The sequence below is a fragment of the Manacus vitellinus genome, unplaced genomic scaffold, assembly GCF_001715985.3.
Source record: "Manacus vitellinus isolate BGI_N305 unplaced genomic scaffold, ASM171598v3 scaffold_6_pilon, whole genome shotgun sequence".
Lineage (NCBI taxonomy): Eukaryota > Metazoa > Chordata > Aves > Passeriformes > Pipridae > Manacus > Manacus vitellinus.
The window spans coordinates 36,752,808-36,758,275 of record NW_021940750.1 but is presented as its reverse complement, the minus strand read 5'-3'; positions in this window follow the sequence as shown (position 1 = coordinate 36,758,275).

The window sequence follows — 5,468 nt, the reverse complement described above, 5'->3', positions numbered from 1 at the left end:
GCGGGCGGTGGGGGACGGCGGCGCGCTTAGGGGCGGTCGGTGGGGGACTTCTTCCTGATGGGCCGGCGGGAGGGGACGGGGGCTTCCGGCGGGGAGGAGAGCCGTTCCCTGACGAGAAACGCGCTGGGGGCGAGGGCGGGGGAAGCGGCGGACGCCGGCGGGGCTTGCCCTGCCTCAGCGCGGCTCCTCCGGCCCCGCTCCGGCCCCGCTCTCGCTCCCTCCCTTCACGCCCCGGGCCGGCCCCCCACCGCGGCCTGGCGCGGCTCCCCCCTCAAGCGCGGCGGAACCCCCCCCCCGGGACGTCCCACCGGCGCGCGGATTGCCGGCGGGCCCCCCTTCGAAGGGGCCCGCCCCCACGGACGGCCGGCAGAGCCAAATCCGCGACCCGCGCTTACGCGAGGCGGGCGGGCGGCGCGGAGGCCAGCCGTCGACGCAGTGAGGGGCAGGAGTCGGGGAGGTGGCGAGTCTGTGTGGGTGCACCTCGGAGTCCTTCTCCTTCTTCTCTTCTTCCTCCTCCTCCTCCTCGTTACAGAATCAGTTGGGTTGGGAAAGACCTCTTGAGATCATCGAGTCCAACCTGTGACCCAACACTACCGTGTCAACCAGACCATGGCACCAAGTGCCACATCCAGTCTTTCCTTAAACACCTCCAGGGACGGTGACTCCGCCGCCTCCCTGGGCAGCCCAATGTCTTAGTCACCCATTCTGTGAAGAAATTCCTCCTAATGTCCAACTTGAACCTCCCCTGGAGCAACGTAAGACTTGCTGGAGCATCAGACTGTGTTACAGAGCAGTTGGCCCCCAGTAAATTAGTTGCCTTTCCTTCTGTAGACCTACAGGCAGGAGGAACTTGAAATTCAAACATGCTTTTGTTTTGAAATGTGTATGATAAGAGGCTGCCAGCTGTGTCAGGGGAGGTTTAGGTTGGATATTAGGAAAAGGTTCTTCACTCAGAGGGTGGTTGAGCACTGGAACAGCCTTCCCAAGGAAGTGGGCACGGCCCCAACCCTGAAGAGAGCTTAAGGAGCATTCGGACAACGCTCTCAGGCACGTGGTGTGATTCCTGGGGAGGTCCTGTGCAGAGCCAGGAGCTGGACTCGATGTTCCTTGTGGGTCCCTTCCAATTGAGGATATTCTATGACTCTATGATTCTAACACGGCTGCTGCTGCCCTCAACCACAGCCACCATGTCTGGCTTCAGCACCCTCAAATTCCGTGCCTGCTGCCCCTGCCCTCTGCCTCCTCTTTGCCCCCAGAAGCCTAAATCTGGTGGTGTAAACATGAGGTGGAAAGCTGAGGCTGTGAGTGGTCGTAGCCCCGGCGGTCAGGCCGGTTTAGGCAGTGAGTGACCCGCAGGGCTGTGGAGCTGCTTGGAAGGTTTCTGCCATGCCTGAGGCAGAGTCGTGCCTGACCCATCTCCATAGTTTCCACATCTCCTTCTGAGTGCACGCAAGGCTGGAAGTTCAGCAGGACCAGAACGTTTGTAAACAGGTACGTTGAAAGTCCACAGTTGCTGGGGTTTCCCTGCTGGAAGTGCTGTGGGAAATGCAAGCTCTGGGCACTTTCTGCTCTCTGATGCTTCTGCCTGTCCAAGGGTGCTGATCTGTGATTTGCTAATGCTCCAGATCTTGCCTTAAAATTAGGAGGTTAAACAAGTGATAAAATGTTACTTTGTGCCGTTTTTGAAAAGGGTAAGTAATATGACCCCAGTGACTGGTTAACTTCATAGTTATCCTAATCAAAATAAAAAATCTTTTGTGAAATTCAGGTAATAAAAAGTTGAAATGGAGGAAAATGATGCAAATCTACACAGTGTTTTGGTAAAAATAGATATCAATACTGTTTTGAGGAGGTACTTGACTCAAGGCTCAGTGCTGCATGATATTCTCATTAACATTAGGTGCCTGCTGTGCCAATAAAACCATGCAAATGGGATTTGCTGCCAGGTGTCAAGAAGAAGAAAGCTGTATGAACACTTAGTTGAAAGAGATGGTGTCTAAAAAAGTTCCAGTAGCAGGTCCTGTATCCTGCTATAGTTTTCGCTGCTGCTGCTGCAAAAATTTGGCTCCAGGATTAATGGAATCGTAAATAATGATGAGCACGGGACACTGATGAGAACAGTTGGGAGAAGCAGCCTGTTCAAACGTAGTGAATTTTAATTCATCAAAATATATAGTTGTCGATCTAAGGAACCAAGTGTGGAGGCCATAACTGGAGAATAGAAGACTATAGCCTGGGAAGGTAGTGACTTTGAGAAGGATTTAAGGGTCAGATAAGAAAGCAATCAGATAAGGGCTCTCCTGTATGTTGCCACGGCAGAAAAGGATTAATCAATGTATCAACAAAGGAATTAAAAAATGTTTATTTTACCTCTCATGTTTGGCCTCAACAATGTTGTCACAGGGTAGTGCACACAGCACTGGTTTTCAGATTTTAAGGAGCATGTTGGAATAGAAGAGAGAGCAAAAGAATGAGGCAAAGTGTTCTGGTGGTTGGAGAAAATGCATTACACTGGAATGTTTTAAGAGCTCATGCTGTTAAAAGTTATCTGAAAGAGAACTGGGAGGTGACTTGATTGTGGTGTATAGGAACATTCCTGGAGGGAAATACAGGATATTAAAGGGCTCTTTTATCTATTGAAGAAAGGCATAATGGGAAGTAATGGCCAGAGGCAAAAGCCAGACAAATTCAAATGGGAAATAAGACATACCTTTTTCCATGGTTAACCACCAGAATACATTCCCAAGAGAAGCTGAGGATATGCCACCGTTTCATGTGTTCTGTTGAAGATTAGATGTATTTCTGAAAATTATTTTTTAGCTGAGCAGACATTATGCTTTATGTTATTGGATGAATACAGGTTAAAATCTGATGGTCTGTGAGCACAGCACTGGGGTGATCTAGTGGGACCATCGTGTTTTAAATTCTAAGTGCCAGAAGCAGACATTTCATTAATAACCATGAGCATTAGAATCAATTTTTTTTGCCTCAAAATACTTATGCACCATAAAAAAGCTGATCTGAATTAAGCTTTTGGCTCCAAAACTTACTTACTAAGACAACATCTAAGGGGTTTGGCCTTTTCCTTCCTAAATTTACTCTCTTGTGATTACTTGGAAAAATTTCTCTGCATTTTCATTTAAATTTCTGAAGGAGCAGATCTTTACAAGAAAATTCATTTGGTGCATTCTGATTCTCTTGGCCTTGAGGCAGTTTTACGTATTTGATATTCACATTGTGAAATATTTCATAGAGGATTATTATCCAGAGTGCTCAGGTAACTGCACCAAATGAATCCTGATAGATTTCCTATATTGTACATTATGTATATTTGTATGTGGCATATGTTTTCATCGTTGAGTCTTAACCTCACTTGAGGCATTATAATATGAACAATTATATTACCAACAGAGGAGCTGCTGTTACTGGAAGAGGGATGAATGAAATATAAATAAGATTTCAGATCAGCAGCTTGGCAGGGAAACGTGAAAAAAATCCACCCTTGAAATGGTACATGATCAATTTTTCTATCTTGAGATTGGAAGGTGTGCTGTCATTTCTCTGCCTTCTGAGAAATGCTAATCCTGCAAGATACATGTGCTTCCTAATTTACATGCTTCCCTGGCTCTTGGGCAGAAAATGCAAAGACAGGAGCTGAAAAACAAGCTGCTGCCTCTTTTGTGCATTTTCCCAGAGTCAAGCCACAAACAATCTCCCCTTTAACACAGAACAAACTGAAATCTGTTAATTAACTTGATGATGAATTCTGGAATGAGATCTGAATAACTGTACAGTGAAAAAAAATCACAGTGATTACAAAGGATAAAGCAAGACTTGTCTTTATGGTATGTAACTTAAAAAAGCAGAAAGTGTTTGTGTGTGTGTGGTTGAAACTTGTTTACTTTGACTTTGAACTGTTAGTGTGAAAATTACATGACATTAATACTGAAGTAGCTTTTAAATTGCCTTTGTGCATTTTAAGGTGAATAAGGACTGCAGTGGGCACTCGAAGAGGAGTGTGGAGCGCACCCTAAAACTGAACTTCGACAGAGAACGTGTTTCTTTGTACCACCTGCAGAAGATGGCCCCAGAGCTGTGCTGGATCCGTGTCAGCTCAGCACACAAGGGCTGACTGAGCACGACACCCGTAACACAGGCAATTCCAAGGATGCCTGGCAAACCAGCCATGTTCTCCAGGCTGTGAGTATTTGACAAGACAGCTGTGGGAATCGATGGCAAAGGAGGTACAGAACACATCACACTCACAGCTGCTGCTGTCACTGCCCTGCCTGTGTGACAGCAGCAGCACCAGGAGTCCCTTTCTGAAGCAGAACATCCTGCTTGGTGTCCATTTGGATGGCCACTGGCTACTGAGTGTATTTAACATCGTGGTTCTGCCCTGTAAAGCTTTTAACAACTTAGTTTATCCAAGTCAGCAGCAGCCAGTTGTTTTTCTGTCCTAGTAAAACTAAAGTAGGTGGCAGGATGTTTTCCAGGACTTCTGTCATCATCAGAAATAGCTTGAATCTGGTCATCTTTTTGTGCAAAAGATATGTTTGATAGCATTTTGTGAAGAGAATTAAGATTATTTCCCAGCATGATGAAGGATGGAAAGGAGCATTCATAGAGGTCTGAAGAGCTGCTTTCCCATTGAAATAATTATTCAAAGGCTGCTAGTGTTTTGTATTATTATTAGTGATGTTAAAGTGTTAAAGTCAGAGGAAAGCTTCATTTTAGATGATTTTGAATGTAAATGAATAAAATGTACTAGCCATAAAGTGTTTATTATTAATTTTAAAAGAAATTGGTGACTTGAGTGCCCAGATTTGAGAAGGCAAGAATTTATTTATTAAAAGGTTTATTCTAAGTCTTGAAAAATACATGGGAGAATAAGGAAAAATGGATTTTATTTCCAATTAATACTTATTGCTGTAAGGAAAAAAAAAAACCCAAGAGTGTTTTAATTTGTTCTTGAGTATGAGCTATTGCAATAGCTCAGTGAAGGAGCTGGACAAGTTCTGTTACAGGAGTGGGAGAAAGAACATGCTGAAGGGTTTTCAGCTCATTTATGCTGCACCCAGTCATTCCTGAGTTCTGCACAGTACTTTCTTAGTAAGCAATTTCAGGTATTAAAATGTTGCTTATCTCTGTAAAAGTTGCTGCTCATGAATCCCAGTGAAAGCTTTTTCAATGGAACTTAAAAGAATTTAGCTGTCTTTAGTAAAAATGTATTTAATGAACCAATTATTTTAGATAAGGTCTAACAACTATGTTATTCTTCATGGGTAAAAAAAGATTCAGTATTTTGGAAAGAATAAGGCTTGGTTCTTGTATCTTTTTTTGTTGGTATTCTGATTGCTATGCTAAAAACTTTACAGCTGGAATAAAAAATTAGTTCAGTGACTTGCTGCAATCCCCTGATTTCATTTTAGCCTGGGTATGCATTTATTTCTGCAGGATAATGCTCA